Source organism: Molossus molossus, unplaced genomic scaffold, assembly GCF_014108415.1.
Source record: "Molossus molossus isolate mMolMol1 unplaced genomic scaffold, mMolMol1.p scaffold_m16_p_28, whole genome shotgun sequence".
NCBI lineage: Eukaryota > Metazoa > Chordata > Mammalia > Chiroptera > Molossidae > Molossus > Molossus molossus.
In genome coordinates, this window is record NW_023425364.1 from 1,669,030 (window position 1) to 1,684,113 (window position 15,084).

Here is a 15,084-nt window from a genome sequence, read left to right on the forward strand (position 1 = left end):
ATTCACTGTCCAGGGCATAGTCTCACCAGAAGACTAAGACCCAACCATAGGACTAGAGGATGCTTCCCTTGCCCCTGTAACTAAAGGCCTATTTACTGCAGGCCTTTTAAATTGGTACATCATGTCTGTCTGTCAACAAAACAGTACAAGGCATACTGAAAGGCAAAGAATGCAGTTTGAAAAAACTGAACAAGCATCAAAACCAGTCAGATATGACAGAGAACTTGGAATTATCAGACCAGGAACTTGAAAACTATGATTAATATGCTAAGGACTTTTTTTTTTTTATCCTCACCCAAGGACATTTTTGCATTTATCTTCAGATAGAGCGGGAGGGAGAGAGGGGGGAAGAGAGAGAGAGAAACATCGACGCGAGAGAGACACATCGAGTGGTTGCCACCCACATGACCCCAACTGGGGCCGGGGACAAACTGCAACTGAAGTACGTGCCCTTAGCGGGAACCGAACCCGGGACTCTGGTCCTCAGGCTGACATCTAACTGCTGAGCCAAACAAGCCAGGGCAGTATGCTAAGGACTTTAAGGAAAATGTAGGTAACATGCAAAAAACAGATGGACAATATAAGCAGAGATGGAAAATCTAGGGAAGACTGAAAAAGAAATTATAGAGATTTTTACAAAAGCTCTGTATGAGAAAAGAAAAATGCTGTTGATGGGCTCATTATTCAACTGGACTTGGCTGAGGAAAGAATGTCTGAGCTTCAGCATGTGACAATAGAAACTTCCAGCTGAAAAGCAGGAAGACAACAGAATATCCAAGAATTGTGGAGCAACTATAGTGTAAGTAACTTGTAGTAGGAATCCCAGAAGGCAAAAAACAAACAAAAACCAGAAGCAATATTTGAAGCAATAATGATTAAGAATGTTCCCAGATTAATCTGTGACACTAAAGCACACACCCAGGAATCTCAGAGAACACCAAATAAGGTAATGCATTCCCCTTCCCCCAAATAAAACACATTGCATCAAGGTATATTATAGTTAAATTTCAGAAAATCAGAGATAAAGAGAAAAACCTTGAAGCCAAAAGAACAAAACACCTTACCTGTAGGTAAGACCTACATCTGACTTAGCAGAGTGAAGAGAAATATTCAGTTTTTAGAGGGGAAAAAAAGCCTTCCAACCTAGAATTCTGTACCCTACAAAATTATCCTTCAAAAGTGAAGGAACAATAAAGACTTCTCAGACAAAAGTGGAAGGAATTTGTTGCCCGTAGACCTGCCTTGAAAGAAGTGTTAGAAGTTCTTCAGAGAGCCCTGGCCAGTTTGGCTTAGAGGTTAGAGCCCATGGACTGAAAGGTCTTGGGTTCAATTCCTGGTCAAGGGCATGTACCTGGGTTGCAGGTTCGACCCCCTGTTCTGGTCTGGGTTCTGGAGGCAACCAATCAATGTGTTTATCTCACATTGATGTTTCTCTCTTCCTCCCTTCCTTCTACTCTATCTAAAAATCAATGGAAAAGGATCCTCGAGAATTTTAAAAAGTTCTTCAGAGGTCAGAAACTCAGAAGCACACTGGTGAAGGAACAAGTGGAAGTAAAATGAAAACTTTATTTTTATTAATTGACCTTACGCATAACAGTTTACTCAAAATAATAAGAGAATGTGTTTAATTAAAATATGTATATATAATGTAAACAGTGACAAATATGATGGATAGTAATGTCACTCTATCGATAGTCATGTACACATCAGTGGTCCAAGACAGAGATTGTCAGAGTGGAGCAAAAAACAAGACCCAACTCTGTTGTCCAGAACAAATCCCCTAAAGTGTAAAGACATGCAGATGAAGGGAATGGAGAAAGGTATGCGAATCAAAGCAAAGCAGACAGAACAGACTTCAGAGTAAGGAAAGTGATCAGGAGTGGGGCTTTATATAATGACAGCGGCACAGCATTTCTCACCATGTATGCACCTAACCACAGACTGTCAAGGTGCGTGAGGCAAAGACGGATAGAACTACAAAGAGAAGTAGATGATGAATCTGCTATTATAACTGGAGACTTCACATGTCTGCCAGAAATGGAGAGATCTGGGAGGCAGAGCAGCAAGGACAAAGAGGAAAGCAGGTTATTGTAAGGAGGGGCCATCGGTGACAGCCTGACAGGAGTCACAGCTGGGTGGTCTGAGGGCTGGTGAGCAGAAGGAGGGAGAATAGTCGTGAGGAGCAGAGATGACCCCACTGCACTTTCAAGTCCATTGTGGGAGAGAAAATGGCCATCAGTGCAGCAAAACCCATTTCCTCAGGAGGAGCCAGACACTGTTGAAGCAAGAAGGTGAAGGGGCCACAGCGGAGAGTGAAGATGCAGGGGATTTTGCTGATGACAGACAACAGGGTTTCCGGGTATGGGAGGTGGGATCAGAAAAGGGAGTGCACAGAATGATTGGGGGATGTGTCAGGCCATTTGGGCTTCCTGTGGTGATTGACAGGGATAAAAGGCATGATGAGATTGGTCCCACTTATTTCCAGGGAGATGGGGGTGGTAGGTTGGGCACTGGGATAGGAGTGGGGCTGGAGGGCCTTGCTGGGAGCTCTGGCTGAACTGCCGACAGAGGTGGTTGGTTATTCCTTACCCTGTGGATAGAGGTTAGAGGTTTGCAAACCTATGGAATGAGCCCAGGGTGGCTCATTCTCTCTTGGTAGACAACTAGACAGATCTTCAGGGATTTCAATCTTTTGTACCCATTAAAGTGATCAGAGAAGAGTATTAAGAGTCCAGATTCCCATGCCTTACCCTTTGTGATATCTCTTTCAAAGGTCTGCACTTTTCCAACTTTATTTTGGCCAAGTAGAGCATGAAGGAGAAATTTTAGAAATGCTCAAAGATGGACACACGTGAAATAACACAGCAAACCCTCATTTACTCATTACCCCAGGTCAGCAACCATTAGGGTTTTACCATACTGGAAGGAAACGTAAATCTTCCATTTCCTGACTTATAAATTTGATTTTAAAATTGTTTGCTTCCACCTCATTCTGTGGCTTTAGCTCATTAATGCTTTGTATGCTCAGAAACAGCTTTGCTATATAACAGTGCGTGCTGGCTTCCTGGTGGAAAGGGAGTTTAGAAGATAGCCCTTAGCTCTTACCCACGGACAGTAAATATTGTGGATGTATAAAAGATATTTTCAGTTTAAGGAATTTTTTCTTTTAATATAGACTCTGAAATTTAGCATATCTTTTTTAATTGAAAAGGCTTTGAGAGAAATAGGTGGAAAATTATGTGTGGAGAAAAGTTAGAAATCTGCTCACATTGGGTGAAACAAATAGATTGATCAGGTACTCACTGTCACCTGTCCTGACAAGGTTCAGCTGTTTTGTAGGCAAGGCATTTGCTAGGACTCTAGGAAAATAAAGTGATAGCCCACTTAACTGGGCTATTTTATTTTTTTAATTTTTTTTTTTTATCCTCACCCGAGGATATTTTTCCATTTTTTGTACAGATAGAGTGGGAGGGAGAGAAAGGAAGGAGAGAGAGAGAGAGAAACATCGACGTGAAGGGACACATCGAGTGGCTGCCACCCGCACGACCAACCAGGGCCGGGGACAAACTGCAACCGAAGTACATGCCCTTAGCGGGAACCGAACCCGGGTCTCTCCGGACCGCAGGCCGACGCTCTAACCGCTGAGCCAAACTGGCCAGGGCTAACTGGGCTATTTAAAAAAAAAATTTTTTTTTCTTTATGGATTTGAGAGAGAGAAGAAGGGAGAGAGAGAGAGATAGAAACATCGATGAGAGAGAACGTCGATTAGCTGCCTCTTGCATGCCCCCTCACTGGGGATCAAGCCCACAACCTGGGCATGTGCCCGATCAGGAATCGAACCTGGGACCTCTTGGTGCATGGGTCCACGCTCAGCCACTGAGCCACTCCAGCCGGGCTCAACTGGGCTGTTTTTTTAAAAAATCCTCACCTGAGGATACTTTTTCATATATCTTCTGATAGAGTGGGAGGGGGGGGGGAGAGAGAGAGAGAGAGAGAGAGACATCAATGTGAGAGGGACACATCGATCTGTTGCTGGCCAGGACTGAACCTCAGCTGAGTCTGTGCCCTTGACCAGAATCGAACCTGCGACTCTTTGGTCCATGGGCCATAACTCCAACCACTGAGCCAAACTGGCCAGGGCATAACTAGTCTATTTTTAAATGAAAGCTTAGAAGTTGGCACTGGAAAACCCTCTCAGGTTATTAGCTATCTTTTTCCTTTAGTCCTTCCAGTGTGTGAAATTCCTTCCTGCATGTTTTCTGGTATTAAAGTCAGTGCACTGCAAGTTTTAAGTAGGAGTGTCATGAAAACTGTTTCAGAGTAAAGGCCATTTCTAGTTAAATTTCAAAATAATGTTCAAGTTTTAAGTAGGAGTATTATGAAAACTTTCAGAGTAAAGGCCATGTCTAGTTAAATTTCAAAATAATGTTTTTTAGGTCTAAAAATAACTTGGAATTCAGGGTTACGGATCATCCCAAATAAATTATATTAAGGCAGATTGTGTAAGAGAGACAGTGGATAGAGGCAGGTTAATAATCCAAGTTTATGAGGAAACCATACAATTTGTTGGAATTCAAAATTATCAATTGCCACCCACATGACCCCGACCAGGGCCAGGGACAAACTGCAACCGAGGTACGTGCCCCTAGCGGAAACCGAACCCAGGACTCTCTGGTCCACGGGCTGACACTCTTAACCGCTGAGCCAAACTGGTCAGGGTAAGTTGATATTTTCTATAGTGAAGTATTTTTATTTCCTTTTCATTTTCCTTTGTTTTTATTTCATAGTTATTTTCTTTGTGGTTACCATGGGGACATTTAACATCATAAAGTTATAATGCTCTAATTTGAATTTATAGCAGCTTAACTTTGATAGCAGACAAAAACTCTGCTTCTTTTTTTTTTTTATCCTCACCCGAGGACATTTTTCCGTTTTTTTGTTCAGGTAGAGTGGGAGGGAAAACTCTGCTTCTTTACAGCTTTGTTCCCATCCCTTTTGGTTGTTGATGTCACAAAATTATTGTGTGCCCCAAAACATACACTAATAATTCTTTTAAATGCATTAGTCCTCTAAATTATATAGGAAAGAGGATTTGGACTTACAAACCAAAGTTACAAGTAGCTTTGAGACTAAATATTGTTTTTTTAAACAATGAATTTGTTTCTTAAAGGTAGAAAGCAGAAAGTGGAGTTTAAAACCATTTTTATAATTGGGCATGTATTACCTTTATTAAGATCTTTATTTCTGCCCTGGCCGGTTTGGCTCAGCGGTTAGACCGTCGGCCTGCGGTCCTGAGAGACCCGGGTTCGGTTCCCACTAAGGACATGTACCTCGGTTGCAGTTTGTCCCCGGCCCTGGTTGGTTGTGCGGGTGGCAGCCACTCGATGTGTCCCTTTTACATCAATGTTTCTCTCTCTCTCTCTTCCTCTCTCTCCCTCCCACTCTACCTGAACAAAAAAATGGAAAAAATGTCCTCGGGTGAGGATTAAAAAAAAAAAAAAAATTAAGATCTTTATTTCTTTTCTATTAAATGTATTGGGGTGACATTGGTTAATAAAAGACCTTTAGTTCTTTATGTGGCTTAACATTACTGTTTTAATGGCATTTCATTTCACCCTGCAGAACTTCGAAGAGCATTTATTTCAGGGCGGGTCTAGTGATAACAGACTCTCAAGCTTTTGTGTATCTGGGAGTGTCTTAATTTCTCCCTCAGTTTTCTTTAAAAAAAATTTTTTTTTCCCTCTATTGATTTTAGAGAGACAGGAAGGGGGAAGGAGAGAGAGATAGAAACATCGATGAGAGAAAACATCGACTTGCCGCCTCCTGCATGCCCCCACTGGGGATCAGGTCCACAACCTGGGCAGGTGCCCTGACCAGGAATCGAACCAGTGACCTCTTGGTGCGTGGGTCGACGCTCAGCCACTGAGCCACACCAGCCAGACTCCTTTGTTTTTCTTTTTTATCCTCACCCGAGGACATTTTTCCATTTTTTTGTTCAGATAGAGAGGGAGGGAGGGAGGGAGAGAAACATCGACCTGAAAGGGACACATTAAGTGGCTGCCACCCACACGACCAACTAGGGCCGGGGACAAACTGCAACCAAGGTACATGCCCTTAGCAGGAACTGAACCCAGGTCTCTCTGGACCACAGGCTGACGCTCTAACCGCTGAGCCAAACTGACCAGGGCTCCCTTGTTTTTCTTTATTGAGGTATAACTGAAATATAATATCATATTAATTTCAGGTTTACAACATAATGATTTGATATTTGTACACACTGAAGAATCATTACCATAATAAGTCTAGCTAACATCTGTCACTGTACATATTTTTTTTCTTGTGATAACTTTTATGATTTACTTTCCTAGCAACTTTTAAATATGCAATAGAGTATAATCACCTATTGTTACCATGCTGTATATTACATCCCATAACTTACTCATTTTATGACTGAATGTACATTTTAACCCCCTTAACCCATTTTGCCCACTACTCATTGCTTGCCTTGAGCAATCACCAATCTGTTCTTTCCATGTATGAGCTTCTATTGTTTTGTTTTTACGTTTCACGTATAAGTGAAGTCATACAGTATTTGTCTTTCTTAGAATGACTTATTTCACTTAGCATACATAATACCCTCTCCATCCATGCTGTTGCCAGTGGTAAGAGTTCATTCTTTTTTTTTTATCCTCACCTGAGGACATTTTTCCATTTTTTGTTCAGATAGAGTGGGAGGGAGAGAGAGGAAGAGAGAGAGAGAAACATCGATGTGAAAGGGACACATCGAGTGGCTGACACCTGCATGACCAACCAGGGCCAGGGACAAACTGCAACCAAGGTACCCGCCCTTATCAGGAACCGAACTCGGGTCTCTCTGGACCACAGGCTGCGTTCTCACCGCTCAGCCAAACCGGCTGGGCAAGAGTTCATTCTTTTTTATGGCCAAATACTACTACATTGTATATGTGTACCACAACTCCTTTATAAGGGCTGGCTCAGGTGGCAGGAACACAGTGCCAGCAGGCAGTTCAGTGCAGACTCTCCCTGCAGCGCAGCTGTGTGAGAGGCCTCTGTTGAGCAATGGCTGCTAGTCTGTGTTTTTTTTAAATCCTCACCTGAGGATAGTTTTCTATTTATCATCAGATAGAGTGGGAAGGAGGGAGAGGGAGAGAAACATCGATGTGAGAGAGACATATCGCCTGGTTGCCTCCCGCACAACGCTACCAGTTCTGGGGAGGAATTGCAACGGAGGTACATGCCCTGGACCAGAATCGAACCTGTGACTCATTGGTCTGCGGCTGATGCTCTTACCGCTGAGCCAAACTGGCCAGGGCTAGGCTGTGTTTTTAAATTTGAGCCCAATCAGCCACCAGGAGCCCTTCTTAAGAGGTGCATTAATTCTCAGGGTCAACAGTAGTATTATCCAGGATCTCTTGTTTGCGATGAGTCACTTCTGTCCTCCAGCTTCCCAGATTCTTTCTTTGTGTTGTCTTCAGAGGTTTGATTATAAAAGATCTCGGTGTGAGTCTCTTTGAATGCATGTTACCTGGAGTTGTTGAGTTTCTTGGCTGTTCATTTCATGGCTCATCAAAGTTGGGAAGTTTTCAGTCATTATTCCTTTAAATGCTCTCTGCTCCTTTTCCTGTTCTCTGAGACTTCTGCCAGGCCTGTGTTTGCTGTGTGTGTCCCACGGGTCCCTGATGCCCTGCTCACTGTTCTTCGGTCTCTCTGCCTCCGTCCCTCAGAGTCACTGCTTTCCACTGCCCTGTGTTTCAGTCACCGGGTCTTTCTTGTGCCTTGAATGCCTTTAGTGTATTTTTCATTGTAGTTTTTTTACTTTTCAGTTTCAGTACTTCTTTTTCAGGTTTTCTGTCTCATTATTTGTATTTTCATACATAATTGCTTTACTTTCTTACCTCTTCCTTTAGTATTTTGAGCAATTTGAGACTGTTGTTGTTATATTTTTTGTGTAGTCGATCTACTTTCCCATATATATATATATATATATATATATATTTTTTTTTTTATCCTCACCCGAGGACATTTTTCCATTTTTTGTTCAGGTAGAGTAGGAGGGGGAGAGAGGAACAGAGAGAGAGAGAAACATTGACGTGAAGGGACACATCGAGTGGCTGCCACCCGCACGACTGACCAGAGCCGGGGACAAACTGTAACCGAGGTACATGCCCTTAGCGGGAACTGAACCCGGGTCTCTCCAGACCGCAGGCCGACGCTCTAACCGCTGAGCCAAACCGGCCAGGGCTACTTTCCCATATTTTAAAAGGATAACTTCTCCTGGTTTATTTTTTTCTTTGAATGGGCCATACTCTCCTGTTTCTTTGTATACCTTTTCATTATTTTGTTGAAAACTGGACATTGGAATCTAATAATGTGGTAACTCTGAAAATCATGTTTTTCTGTTCCCTACCATATGCTGTTTTTTTTGTTTGTTTGTTTGTTTTTTAATTATTACTTTTTTTTTTTTGGTAGGCTCTCTATGCCAAAGATCAGCTGGGTCTTCTCATTTTTTTTCTCAGCCTGTGCCTTTCCCTAGGCATGCATGGTCACTTTCAGCTTTCTCCAACTTGCTTTTGAATGTCCTACTCTTTAAGTACCCTGGAAGTCACTTCGGGGTGTGGGGGCTCGCAACAACGGGGCCAGCTTCTATGTCTGCAGCTCTGCGATAAGAAGTAGCGGTCCACGGTTAGAGCACAGATCCCCAATATTTGGAGGACAGAGTCCTTTTTGCCCACGTTCATTCCCTCAAGCTGTGTACAGGTGCTCCAGGATCGGTGTGGGCCCTGTGAAGCTGCTCTGTACTTAGAGCTGACCTTGACTGAAATATACCAGCTTACCACCCAAGCTTTCTCCTGGAGTTGTCAAGCCTGCCTTAGCCCAGAGCTCCAAAGGGTTGTATCGGACAGACTGACAGTGCAATGGTTTCTAGGTGGAAAGGCAGATTTCCAGTGCTTCCTGCTCCGCCGTCTTCCTAGAACCCTTCTAGGAACAGTTCACTTGTGTATCACTATGAACGTTGTGTCTCCCACTGAAGTGTCATCTCCGTGAGGACAGTGATCTGTTTCTTGTTCATCACGCCTCAGAGCCTGGAACAGCTGACATACCGTAGGTGCTCAGTAAGTGCCTGTCAAATGAATCTGCACTACAGCAGATATGTTTGCGTGGTAGCTAGACGTTACTGAAGGACGGGAGCAAAGGGAATTTGACTTTACTAAGCATAGTCAACTGGGGAGTATAGCCTGCTTTCTTCACCAGGAAGTTAAACCTTCACACACCCCATTGAACACCAGTCTGTTCCCTACAGACCAGGGTGGGTAACACCTGCACAGCAGGAGCCAAGGTGTCCGCTGTAGGGCCTGTCAGTCGAGCCTGGGAAAGAATGGATTGGTTAGAAGGTGGACTTAGCCCAAGCCCCAGAAGCCCCGGAAGCCTGGGAAGCTGATTGGTTATTTTGAAAAAGTGCCTGGTCCTTCCCAAGCCTGAGATAATACAGTCCCAGCTATCAAAGCCGGTCTCTCTCGTGGTCAGTAACACTCACTAGCCCATTTCATTCGTGTGTTCACTCCTTCCTTGTAGCAACTGTGTGGGTCTAGCACTCACGTGGGGCCCTTGGCCGACCACACAGGCTCCAAAGAACTAAGCTTTAATACGACACAGAAACCTGGACATGCCTTTGTTTTGGCCTTGATGAAGACAAGAGTGGATTTTTTCCATGGCGGGACAGGTGGAGATGGGATAGTGGAAACCCAGGGGCAGCATTCCATGTGAACAAAGCTTACCACGCAGTCTCATATGGATCTGTGGCATGCTTTCCTTGTGGATCCCGTGGAAGAACATAATTTCCATCCGCAGCAGACATGGTGGTTGTGCCCAATCTGGAGCATGAGTGTTGCGAGTTTCTTTGGTCTCTGAAACTGACACCAGTACATAGTTCCTGCTAGAGACTCTGGTCTGAGTCTAGCACTCCTTTTACACACTGGATTCCCGGTTTCATGTTTACTTTGGCACCTCTTCTGTCTTGTTGCTGTTGTCACACATACTTTTTTAAGGTAATGATCTAAAATTTAAGAGTCTCACACCAGCAGCTGTGTGAGTCCCAGCTTTCTGCCAGGCCTGCCCTTTATTATCTTTATTTATTTATTCTCACCAGAGGACATTTTTGCATTTATCTTCAGAGCAGGAGGGAGAGAGGAAGGAAGAGAGAGAGAGAAACATCGGTGTGAGAGAAACACATCAACTGGTTGTCACCCACACAAGCTCAACTGGGGCCAGGGACAAACTGCAACCGAGATACATGCCCTTAGTGGGAACCGAACCTGGGAACTCTCTGGTCCATGGGCTGACACTCTGACCACTGAGCCAAAGCAGCCAGGGCCAGGCCTGTCCTGTAGATAGGGCCGCCGCTCTGTGGCTCTGCAGTGATTCTTTCCTTGTCAGGATGATAGTCATTTAGTTGTTGTGTTTCTTTGTTTGCTCTCAGTTCTCCCATCGAGGCTGTGAGTTCCAGTAGGTGAGAAACCATGTCTCTTTCGTTCGTCACCTCACACCCCAGTCCTAGCGCAGCATCTGGGATCAGGTGCATTTGAGGACCAGACGGGTGGGTGAGCAGGTGGCACCCAGGACCTGAGATGGTCCACGCACACAAGGTGTGGGTGTGACGTGACCCACTTTTTCTTTCACCAGACATACTTCTTCAGGAACCGCCCTTGGAGCGGCCAGCTTGGCTGCCAGTGCTCAGTTCAGTTCCGAAACCCTTCTGGGCGTCGCCTTCTGTCAGGCGTTTTAAGAATCAGCAGCATGTCTGTTTAGGAATTTAGCATTTATAGTTATTTACATGTTTTTTTTATTGAAATAGTCATACTCATTTTGAAATTAGGACACTTAGTTGCAGATAGAAAGTAAATGTGCCCGTATCGAAAAGCAGGTGTATGACAGGGTGGACTAGAGTCCAGTGCCCCAGCGCGGACATGGTGCATTTTCTGCTTCACCCACAAGAATGCCTTGTCCAGTCTGTGTGTTCTCTAGGAAAAGGGAAGATCACTCTGGCATCGTCCCGTAATACTAAGTGCATGTTGTAAGGCACATCAGAAATCAAACTTGTTTTTGAGTCGAGGTGTCTAGGTGGTCAGCATAAGTGCTCTGTTTTGTTTTGTTTGTAGAGACTTCTGGTTTCCAGTTATAAAGTGCTGTTTTTAAAACTGAACTAAGACTTTGGCTCCTATAATTGGTTAGCTGCTGGCACCCTGTTGTTGTGCAGGCGGCCTGCAGGGCAGGGTCGGGCGTGCGGGCACCTCTCTTCCTGCTCTCCGTGCGGCTGCTGTGCGGCTGCTCTGCGTCTCACTGGAGAGAGCGCTGGGCTGAAATGTTCTCCAGCCGCCTTTGGTTTTAATTCTGCCTGGACTCCTTAAACGGGGACTCTAAGGCTGGCGTCCCAAAATACAGCCTACAGGCTACTCGTCTGAGGCTTGTTCCACCATTCCGGGGAGGGCTGGCTGACCCAAAGGTGTCCTCTGGCCCTTAGTGTAAGTCACTTTGCTCAAAAGACCAGAGGAGACACTAGTGCCAGGACGCAGGGGCTGCTGTCTGAGGTCAGGCACCCTCTTCGTGAAGACAGCCTCAGCAGCTGCTGCTCACTTGCTTCCTACTGTACTCTCTGAAAATACATCCGTTTTCAGGTATATTTCCAGATGCGGGTCACATGCATAGCCCCTGGCTTATGCCACCGTTAATAGGTCAGCTGTTTTGAGCTGTTTGCCAGCTATGACACCTAGAAAAGGGCAGGGGTGGGGATGACGACCTGCCTGCTCGTGGTGACCCTGAGCTGCTTTATGCTGCGTGGTCCCAGCATCCCTTTTTAGCCTGATTTTCTCATGCGTGATGGACTGCTTTGTGCTAACCCTTTCTACAGGCCTGCCATCTTTGTGAGCTTTTCTTTATTGATTTTAGAAGAAGGGAGAGGGAGAAGGAAACATTGATGACAGAGAACATCGACTGGCTGCCTCTGGCATGTCCCCCACTGGGGCTCGGGCCACAATCTGGGCATGTGTCCTGACCAGGAATCGAACCGGGACCTCCCAGTGCAGGGTTGGCGCTCAGCCACTGAGCCACACCAGCCGGGCTCATTGCTTGTTTTTAACCTGGGAGGGTTTTCAGATGTGTCTGGCAGTGGTTTGATCTCTGTGTGGTTTCCAAGTAGATTCCAACAATTTGTTTTTATTAGTAGTACACTTTTTATAATTGATAGAAGAAGGACTATCTGGAGCAGATTCCATCTGTGAAATGTAGAATTTTTATTAAAGTGTGAGAAATGGAACGAATATCATGAAAGGTGACATTTCTGCTCATTTGACTTCTTGATGATAGTCTTGTTTCTAGTTTGAGGTTCTGAAAACCTTTTTAAAGAACCCCTCTGTGGAGAAAGAAGACAGCTGCTGAATTCTGAAGTCATATAGTGAGAAATCATGAAGTTTCTGGCTGCCCAGCCCGGAGTAGCATTAGCCCGAGGAGGAGTTTTCTACCTTCAGCACTCCCAGCAGATGGGCTTCGTGTGTGCACCTGAATCCTCTGGCTCCCCTGCCAGCTGGAGCAACTCACAGTGAGAGGTCAGAGAAGAGAGGCCTGACCTGAGAGCTGTGGGCCGCTGGGCCGCTGTGCTTCCAGGCCAGGTGTGGTCGTGGTTGTGTTTGAGGGGGTGATCTCACTTTCTCTCTCTCCCGACCTCTCTCTCCCTCTTCTTTCTGTCTCTCTCTCTCTCAATATGCTTTTCCTGCTTTCTGTTGTGCCTCATAGTGACCCTCCTACAAGCTGATCTCCAAATGCTAGACATTGTGAGCAAGATCCCCCCCCCACAACTCCCTTTCTATACTGTCCATCTCACCTTCCCAGTTATATCTGAAATGAGCAGTTAAAAAGCCGTTTGGTATAAAATGCAAAATTTATAAATCTATTAAAGCCATTTTCAGAGTAAACAGGCCCCCTTTGAACTTGCTTTACACAGGAGATTTATTTCCTAATCTGGAGTTGTGGCCAGACAGGACTCAATTTCTTTCTTCCCCTTTAGAGCTGTCCCTTTGCTTGGAGAAGGCCCTGATCACCACAGCAACGCATGGGCCAAGTTCCCTGCGTCTAGCTCTCCGGCCATCTTGACCACCAAGAGTGAGACAGGCAGGAGCGGCACAGCTGTCTCTGAGAGCCAGGGAGGCCCAGCAGCCCTGGTCAGTTTGGCTCAGAGGTTAGAGTGTGGGCCCTCAGACAAGAGTTGCAGGTTCACTCCCTGGCTGTAGGCAGGGTCGTGCGAGAGGCAGCCTATCGTGTCTTTCTCACATCAGTGTTTCTTGCTCTGTCTGCCTCCCTTCTTCCCTCCCCCTCTGTCTAAAGAAAAAAAATCAATGGAAAAATAGCCTTGGGTGAAGATTAAAAAAAATGTTGCGAGGTCTGTAAGAATTTGAAAAACTCCCAGAAAGACTTGGCCACTGCCAACGTGACCAGCTTCACCTGGTCAGGAAAGTTACCTTTCAGTTGAACCTGACTCTTGAGTAAATGGCTTGCTCTAGGGTGTCTTTTCCCCATCTTGAGTTAGCCGGGGAGGGTCAGCACTGATTTCTACCTCACTCACATGCTGGTTCCCTCACAGCTTGTCAGACTGGGTGCGGGCGTGCGCTCTCCCCACAGGAAGCTGGCCTGTGGGCAGAGGAGGGTCCCCTGAACCTGTGCCATGTGTGCCTGGGCAGACCGGTCCCCAGGGCCGGGAGAGCATGGCTGGAGTCCCAGGAGTGTACACCACTGTTGTTTTCTTTCCTTCCTTCATGCCGGAGGTGCTTGGCCTGGGTTAAACCAGCGTGCGAGAGTGCCATCTGTCGGAGCTCTGCCTGTCTCGGTGGGGGCCTTGCGAGGGCTGGTTCGTCCCGCCTCCTTGGGTAAGGAGACGGGGAGGGGCGTTTCAGAACTTGTCTGTGCTTCTCCTGGCCCTGTTGGCCTCAGCGCCTGTCCTGGTGGCCACATTTTCTGATACAAGCCCTGGGATATGGGACCCTGACTTTCAACAAAGTTGGTTTGCTCTTTTTCCTATTTGTTAATTTCATTAAAGGAAAAGTATGAAGGTATAAAAATTTAAAACTACAGAGATGTATATAATGATTGAGTTTCCCTTATTTAGAAGAAACTAGTTTTCATAAAGTAGGGACTCTTTTCGACAGCCTTCTATCTCTGCTTGCTCTGCAACTCTCCTGGGCCAGGAGGTTGTCCCTTGTTGGTTGTGATGCTGCTGGTGGTGGCTACCTTCATGAGCACTCTAGCACCCGGGACTGCACGCTTTCCACGTACTGACTCCTCTGGCTCATGACTAACCTTCGAGGTGGGTACTTGCAGACCCTCATTCACAGATGAGCCTACTGAGGCTCAAAGCCCTGAATCCCTTACCCAGGCTGGGATGTGAAGCCAAACAGGCCAGCTCGAGGGTTCTTCCTGGTGACCCCTGCCCTGTTGTCACCCAGCTACAGTCAATTTGAGTCTTCCAGGTGGTCTCTGAAACCTCTGGATTTCGGGAGGCAACAGGCTGAGTATTGGTGCTTGACACCCCTCGTCCTGCCGTGGTGCTTGGCTCAGCCCCAGGTTGTGGTGTGAAGCAGGCAGACCCTCAGGCTGTGGTCTGCAGCAGTGTGCAGACCTGTTCCCACCGACTAGAGCGAGTCGGAGCCCTGCTGCCCCCCTGTAAGCAGTGTCCCCTCCCCCAGTCATCCCAGGCAGCAGCTGGTCCCCAGGTGACCTGGGCTGGACAGGGTTGTTCGTTTTGGGACCTGCGTGGTCTGAGGACCTGGGATTGCAGTGGAGAAAGCAGCTGTCCTGCTGGGTTGAAGGCCATCCCACCCAAGTGTGTCACCTAAAGCTTCTGGGTTCTCATCACCTTGGGGCCTACCTGTGTTTTAGGCCGATCGCTGTAACTCCTGGGAAAGCGACTCCAGCACAGTCGTGTCTGCTCCAGCAGGCACTCCCCCTGCTCCCGGGACACACTTCAGCCACACTTTCCGGGGGCCAGAGGATCCTGCGTCCTGGTATCTGCCCTAGGTT

The 15,084-nt window shown here is 46.3% G+C and overlaps 1 protein-coding gene across 2 annotated transcripts in view; it reads left to right on the forward strand.

Annotated features, from left to right (window-relative positions):
• DHRS7B (dehydrogenase/reductase 7B) overlaps window positions 1-15,084 on the forward strand; it is a 63,290-nt gene that overhangs the window by 12,217 nt on the left and 35,989 nt on the right. The window contains exon 1 of one of the 2 annotated variants that reach the window (XM_036278439.1): window positions 12,395-12,620. The exons of the other annotated variant lie outside the window; for it this stretch is intronic. The gene's annotated coding sequence lies outside the window, so the exon portion shown is untranslated. Of the gene's footprint in view, window positions 1-12,394; window positions 12,621-15,084 lie in introns of those variants that run through there. 2 annotated transcript variants of the gene reach the window in all.